The sequence below is a fragment of the Rhododendron vialii genome, chromosome 8a, assembly GCF_030253575.1.
Source record: "Rhododendron vialii isolate Sample 1 chromosome 8a, ASM3025357v1".
In the NCBI taxonomy this organism is placed as follows: domain Eukaryota; kingdom Viridiplantae; phylum Streptophyta; class Magnoliopsida; order Ericales; family Ericaceae; genus Rhododendron; species Rhododendron vialii.
Window position 1 is genome coordinate 34194786 of NC_080564.1, and position 8463 is coordinate 34203248.

Here is an 8463-nt window from a genome sequence, read left to right on the forward strand (position 1 = left end):
ATTCTAGTAATTGATTTTTTTCCTTACCAAATGACCTGGCTATTTTTTGTTTGGAGAGAGAGAGACCATAAAAGGGTATGTTTGTTTGATGGGACTAATAGTGAAAAGACTAATATCCAATGCATATTTAGTTTGACCCGCACAAGTTTTAATCAGACATTAGTTGAACATGCGGAATCATTATATATGCAGTTTTAATCCAAGCTCACCTCCGATCAAATATAAGTTTTTTTTTTTTTTTGGAGTACGTGAAACATATCATTTATTGAAATAAACAAAATACAAGCGCGTGTGCAAAGAACGTGCGCTTGTACTAATTAGAAGTTTCTCTCCATTTTAGAGATATCAGTAAATACCACAAGAAGATTGACAAGTAGGAGTAGTAGAAGGCAATAAGGCATTGATCAGGCATTTTGACACGAAATGAGGTTAAATCTCAAATATGCTTCATATACATTTTCCCTGCATAAATAGGATCAAGGTTCACATAGGATCCAAAGTTTTTCTTTGCAGCTTCTAAATAAATAATGTCAATAACAAAACATTGGTAAATAACTGAAGCCAACAACAAAGGATTGTTTGTACAAATACCTTTTTCTTTTTTGGCAAATGCTTCACACCCAGGACAAAACTGATGGTTGGTTTCAACCCACAGAAATCTGCTAAAAACTCATCAACCGTCCACCAAAGTCTAGTTCCAAAATCATTTCAAGTGCTTCATTCTAATTTTGTTCAATCCCATAGCTTCAGTGAAAACCGTGTTCGCTCATGCTTCCACTGGACAACCCTCTCAATCTTTGCCAGAACCTCCTTCCTCTCCCCATTCTCAGAGGCGCAGAATTAGCGTGCCTCCTAAAAGACCCAAACTCCTCTCTCCGAAACGCAGCCGACAATGCTATTTCTGAATCAAATATAGAATCATAACCCAGAATTGGGTAACCGGTTCCAGAAACTTCCACAAGCTCACTTGAAACCTTACTACTAACTTTATGATCCACATCAATGGAAAGGTCCTCGTGGCTACAACTTGTTGATACGGGCTCTTTTGTCTCGTCAAACTCATTGCAAACAAGCTTCAAGGCCTGAACAACTTCCCCCATGAAAGGACGGTGTGATACCTCAGGTTGCACACACATTGATGCGATTGCTGCCACCTTGGCAGCACTGTCGAAGGGGATGTTGGGCTTTAGAGAAGGGTCAATGATTTTTTCTAAGCCCTCTTTGGATGAGAGGAGTGGACGAGCCCAAGCGACGAGGTTTTCTTGGCCCGATGGTTGGGACAAGTCAACGGGCTTTCGTCCGCTTAGGAGCTCATGGAGGACTACACCGTAGCTGTAGACATCGCTTTTAACAAGAAGGTGACCGGTCATTGCGTATTCTGGAGCTAAGTAACTGCAGAAAACAAAGTTCACAGGACAAGAAGGTTTGTAAGAGAACAGACAGAAAGAAAAAGAACATCATAGCACATTCGTTGTTGATTTTTGCTAAATTAGTAACTGATTTGCTGGGTATTCGCTCAAGACTCCAAAACTTTATAAAGGCATGCAGTTGCTTGTTCTGCAGCCGCCGCCACTAAAACCACCATGATTATCATGACGGAAACTGATCTGCAAACAGAAAGTGCCCAGAATGATGTGACAATGTAATTTTTGGAATCATGAGCCATATGATGGGTGTTGTGGTCTGAAACGAAAGAATTACAGAAACCCACATCATCCTGCGTGAGAAATCTGTTTGTGAATCATTTCCATATCACCTACTTTTGCAACTACTAACGAGTGTAGCGGGTGGAGGTGGAGGTACCAATGAAAGCAATCTGTTGAGTAAATCTAAGAGTTCTTACCCAAAAGTGCCCATAACATGGGTTGATATATGTTTGTTTTCCTCATCCAGAGCTGCTCTAGCCAATCCAAAATCTGAGACTTTAGGTGTAAAATCATGTTCTAACAAGATGTTGCTCGATTTGAAGTCTCTGTGTATAACACGAGGGCTAGAATCTTCATGTAGATAAGCTAAACCCCTAGCCGATCCAAGGGCAATCTTCATTCGAGCACCCCAATTAAGAGGAGCTGCTTCCTTATCTACCCCTAAAGCACATGCAAAGATAACAGTCTCAGAGATGATCTTCTCACGTGATTAAGTAAGAAAGGAAGATTGAGAGCTTCGAGTTTTTGACCAAGTAACTGCAAAGATCGAAGGTAATGTTTGGTTCACTGGCATGAAGGCTGGAATCGAATGGTGATTCCCTCGGAATTTCCATTCCCATGCTTGGTTTGCCCCAAAATGACCGAATGTAAACTACAGTACGAATCATCCTTTCACTGCATTTAGGTGAATGGTCATTTCATTCCAGTGAACCAAACACTACTGTCATCTACAAAGTTCGTTAGGTATGTACCGTGTAAATGGGATTCCACGCTTCCATTGGGAACTAGTTCATACACAAGGCAGCGAATATGGCCCTCTGTGCAGATTCCGATCAATTTGACTAAGTTTCTATGGTGCAAGCGACTAAGCATCTCAACTTCAGCCAAGAACTCACGGCTGCCCTGATGATCGTCTCTCTTGAGAACCTTCACGGCTACTTTCCTTCCATCGTCAAGAGTGCCACTGTAGACAAGTCCAAAACCACCTTCCCCCAATATTCTTGAATCATCAAAATTCTCTGTGGCTTTCTCTATATCAATTAGGCTAAAAATCTTAGCAGTTCCTGTATATGGTAACAAGCTAGAACCGAAGGACATTGATGCCGAACTCAGTCCGCTTCCAAATGTCAATGATTTGGTAGTCCCTGCTGAATTTATGTTATGTTATTTCCGGAAGTTAAATCCGCATAAACCAAATCACGACCGCTCTAGTTTTCTAGATCAGGCTAACCATGAATATAGAGCAACGAGTCATGAAACAAAATACAGGATGAAATTGAGAAACAAGATTTAATAAAAAGGTGATGTGTCTGTAAGTGTGGTACTCTAGAACCTTACATAGGAAAAAAAGAAACGACGTCAATTGTCATGGGATTTTCATCTTTGCAAAGTTCACTTAGTCTTTGATGGGGAATTTTATAATTTCACTAGAAGGGAATTACCTGATGGCTTTCCGTGAGAAGATATCAAAACATGTGGAGTTTCACGTTGATGAACCCAGCCACATTTGAACAGAAAAAGCCAAATAGCTGTCGTGCACACAACAAAAGCTGTGACAGACGATAGAACAATTACAGCAATCATGCTTCCATTAGGCCCATCCTTCTTTTTCCTTGGTACATCAACTCCTAAAGGTTTTATTGGCATTCCTTCATTGCCATGACCACGATATGGGGGATCATCTATAGTAGCAGGGACCACAGGTGGAGACGGTGGCAGACCTGTAGATTTTTAAGAGTCCCAGCAACAAACTTATGAACACAAGATATACATCACACTAAAAGACTCACTACACTATTTGAAAGCAAGTTCAAGAAACTGAAGAGTTGCATCTTAGGGACATTAAATTCTAATGGCACATTTGGAAGATTTTACAAAGTTGACAAAAGGAAAGTGCCTGCTTAAAGAAATAATAAGAACCGTGGAGCATGTAAATTTAATAAATGATTCTGCTTCCAAAAGGAAAGTGCCTGCTTAATACTGGTTAGTGGTATTCTGAGAGGAGCCACTTTGTGCATATATTGTCAAAGGTTAGATCTCTCTCCAATCTTCCCCCACACATACCCCCAATGATTGGGGACTAGATGGATTCTGTTATTGTTGTTGTCGTTGTTGTTGTGATTCTGCTTCCAACCTAAAAAGCTGTGCTTCGACTTCCAAGAAAAGTGTTATGGGTTTGCTTTAGAAAACCATTTTCACATAGTGCTTTAAGTTGTTAAATTGGGAACTGAGACAGGACTTTGAAACTTTGAAGTTATCAAAAAGGAACCGTAGGATCTGAAGATTGATGCATAACCTGGATAGCGAATGTATACCACTTCATAGGCACCAAAGAGTGAAGCTCTTATGGGAACCTGTTTGTGCCAGAAATTATTGTAGATCAGTAAGGCGGTAGATTCATTAAAGTTTACTCTTGATGGTACCAAGTTGATTAGGACTATAGTTTTCTCTTGCTGCTGGCTGGCTGCATTTGCTCCCATGACACGAACTTGACTTCGGTTGAGTGAAACACCGGATGCAATTTCGTTGGCCAGTTCTGAAACCAAAGGGAAGAACGTGTAAATGGGAACAGTAAGGTGTAATCTGACTTGAATCGGCCACACACAACCACAGGGTGATCCAGGAGCTGTATATGTCAATGGCTCTGTGCATGTCAGTGATGTGCATTCTGCAAATAGAACAAGGCACAAATAGTTACAACTTACAACCTATAATCATAGAATCATATGAAGTTACTCTAGAAACCGAAATAGACTAGAATTCTAGTCACACTTGCAGCATTAAAAATAAGACGTATGTACCTTCATTAGGAGGGGGAGGTGGTAGAGCCATAAGTGGTGAGGGGGGTGGAGTTGCCTTCTTTACAATGGAAGAGCTCAATGGAGATACCGTAGGTGCAGGAATAGGCACTTTAACAACAACAAAAAAAAGTGATTAGCGTGCAGTCTGTATCAGTCTCCACTGTAAATGAAATAGAAGCTCAAAATATAAATTAAACGGAAAATAGAAGGCAAAGAGGCTTCCTTACTTCCAAATGGGCTAGATATGGTTGCAGGTGATGGCGCATGTGTGGGAGAACTCCACCTTGTCACCGAGGGAGAGGGAGAATGCAAAGGGGATGTTGAAGGGCCTACACCTTTGTAAGAATGTGTCAAAAAGGGGAAAATGGTTCAGTGACTTAAGTTTCCATAATAATACCACATGAAGTAACTTGGTCTCTAACCGTGGTGGGTATAAGTGGATGAAGGAAGCTGATTAGACAGTCCAGGGGGCATTTTGGTCTTCGTGTGATGATGCATATAAAATGAGAGTGAAGGGCCAGGGGAAGATGCAGATCCATGCACTGGCTTTTTGGCAGGATGTTTGGAAGATGATGTTGAAGGTGCAAAGGCTTTCTTAGAGTGTTTCGTAGCACTGCCTTGGGCAGGTCCTGCAAAATAAATAAAACTAGACTGATTATATTGATGGATTTGAGATTTGCTTCTATCTTATAACTAAAGTGACTCTAACCAAAAAAAAAAAAGAGAGCCCCCAATTAGAATTTGTAAGGTACCTTTAGTTGGAGAAGTGTGCATAGGCGATGAATCGTGAAATGCTTTGTTTGGTGGAGGAGATAGAGTTCCATGTCTTTTCCAGCCAAAGCCTGGAGTAGTTGACATAGGAGAGGAAATGGGGTCTGTGGCATTTATTTGGGCCAATCAGATCAGAGATTAATAAGAGAAACATCTCGCTAATTGATATTCTGGCTCTTAGACATGTGAGGATTGAGCAAGAGTTACAATTTGCAAGTCAATTCTAATCACACATGAAGGCATAATTCAGTATTCACAATTTTTAGTCTGTGGAAACAATTACCATTTTGCAGGAATCTCCATCTTTGCCCGGAAGTTACATGAGAGCTGAGGTAAGATGCTCCTAGTTTTAAACGGAGGAACACTGAAACCGCTGCAAGTGAAGGTATATCAAAGCCTGCAAAGCAGACCGGGAAGTTAAACTATAGACAAACTTTCTAGGGGAAACGGAAACCCAATCTTTCGGCACTGAAGAGTTTAACCAAGTCTTAATAGTAGTCCCAAATCAATATTCATGAATACCCACATGGAGTTGATGAAGAAGCTAAATGGAGCAAGGACACAAGTGTCTAGTTTGAGATCCTCAAATCTCAATTTTACTCTACAATCAAGATTCACGAATAACCACGCTAGTTAATCAAGAAACTAAATGGAGCAAGCAACAGGATAGCTTAAGTTCCATATCCTGAATTCTAGTTGCACTCCAAATTTAAATTTCATGAATACCCACATGGAGATAATTAACAAACTAAAAGGAGCAAGCAAACTTTATTTATCTTATTTTGGATCCATCAAAAATTTCATTCATGAAAGAAGCCAAATCCATAACAGAAATAGAGGAAAGAGCCAAAACCTACTCCACCCCGACCGAAACATCACATACTACAAAGCAGACCAAACAAACAAGGAACTTTTTTATTCAAAGAAATCAAAATTAAGGAAAAGAACAAAGTTGGCATTACCTTCAGATCCACAGGCAGATAGAGTGCACACAAGTATGAGAATCATGATCAGAGGCATCCCCATCTCCCCTCCAACAAAGAGCTCAAAAAATCAAGCCTAAAGGTCCTCCATTTGTCACCAAACAAATCCACACAAGTAAAATCGAGCAGATAACAAGTCGAATTCTGAAAGTATAACGAAGTGAAACATGGGTTTGGTGCCTTTAGATCACACGAGAGGAGACCCACAAAGAGTACGAGTGAAGAAAGGAGAATGCTGCAGTGTGTAGAAAACACAAGAAAAGGGGTAGGTGGGAAGAGCACATGCTTGGTTCTTTTCTTGAGACAGGGCTCTGAAGTTTACAGAGATTTGGGTGCTCTAATGGAATAGTTTCAGTGGACATCAGTGGCCAACAGTTTTGCTAAAACTGATCAAGAATTTGCTAAAACTGATCAAGCAGAAAGCAGTAAAGGGGTACACTTGCAGAGACTTCGAAAAAGGGAGGGTAAAGAGAGAGAGAGAGAGAGAGAGAGTTATCACTCAAAAGTACTCCTTGAGGATCAATCATGTTAGTTGAAACTCGAGAGAAAATAGTTGAAGTTGAAACTGAAGGGAAAATTGAATTTTATTTTCCGGGTTTGTTTTCTTGACTGCGTCACACTTGTTTTCTATTAATTCTATAAATTGCAATTATCGTACATGATTGACGAATGGAATGGTGACGTGGACGTTTGATTTTGCAATCTAGATTGTCAAACTTTTTGACCTTTGTTGTTTTAGGAGTCTTGCTCAAGCTCTGTTTATTTTTTACTCCATATAATCAGATGTCTGAACTAGTTTGTTTTTAAAAATGTTCTAAAATATTTTTGAAAAATTTTCAAGCTTGCTCATGCTCTCCCGCTTATGAATACTCATGACTATAGGGTATGATCACCATTATTGCTAAAACAAATTTATTCCATTTTTGTCAAGGCACGTGTGATCCACTAACACATATAATTAGTAATTATTTTTTAAATAAATACTCATTTTTTGAATTAAAGATAATTTATTATGAGAAAATGACATATATCTTGTAAAGTACTTAAAAATAAGGACCTTAGCGGATTGGGCTTAGGTTTTTTTTTTTTTGTATTTGGCAGGCACTCTAATGAATGATCCAGTTATATAAATCTTGACCACCGAGGTGGTAATGCAAATAGATGGAGCAGTGAATATAAGATTGCTCCTCCCTCACCGGTTTGGAATATTAAATGGTTAATTCGGAGAGAAGCTCCAATTTAACTTGTATTTCGGTGGGGACTTGGTGACGACGCTCCCGACGTGGTGATAAATTAATATTTCCTGCTCAATTGTGTTAGGTGGGACTTAAGTCTAAACATTCTAGATTGGGTGGTGACCCAGTTGATCGAAGATCGCTACGCAGATGAATCCAGCTCACTCTTTTGCCTTCCAAAAAAAAAAAAAAGTTAACTCCTGATATTATCAATCCACAACCCGGTCGGTTTTGGTGGTTGGTTTTAAGGAATGCGGTGTTGGACACGACAGTGATACTGGCTGACGTGGCCTCAAGTTTGGCAATCCCCACCGCCACTATTTAGTGTCCCCACCATATGTGTCGGTGGACTTGGCCTCTTCCTCCTTTGACAAAAGTTAGGTCATGCTTTGCATTGTAGATCAAATTAAGGCTCCGTTCCAGAAACCTTCTTAAAAAATAAACAGCTTATTTCACATTTTCAAATTCAAAAATAATATAAATGAAAAATAATTTTTCAATTTTTTTTCATCGTATAAAAGATCTCAATGAGATCTTTCAAACAAGATTCATAGTGCATATTTTTAAATTTCAATAAGTCCCTCATTTTTAAGCTTAAAATTGCATTCTTAAAAAATAAGGGCTTTTTTGGAGTTCCGGAACGGGGCCTAAACCAACTCTCTCACTTCTTCATTTAGTCAAATTTCCTGCCATTATTAATTATGCACCTTTTTATCCACACTTTTTTGTTTTTTGTTTTTTTATAATATAAGGGTCTCAAGCCAATTTGCTTGCTCCTCGGACTAATCTCTGTAGCTCCTTCCATATCTGTTCCATATTTTTACAAGTTTATGCGCAAGAGTGATGTAGGCCAAAAAATAATTAAAAAGATGAATCGATACTCATAAATAACAAACCACCAAGTCACAGACTAAGGGGCTGTTTGATAAAACTGAAAACTGAAACTGAAAGCTGAAAAATTAAGTACTGGAAACTGAATGCTGAAATTTTTAAGCTGAAAAGCTGTTTGATAAATATATTAAGTACT

General features: G+C 39.2%; 1 pseudogene; it reads right to left on the reverse strand.

Moving 5' to 3' along the window:
• Nucleotides 1–424: 424 nt before the first annotated feature.
• LOC131335591 (receptor-like serine/threonine-protein kinase ALE2) lies at nt 425–6737 on the reverse strand (annotated as a pseudogene).
• Between the last annotated feature and the right edge of the window lie 1726 nt (nt 6738–8463).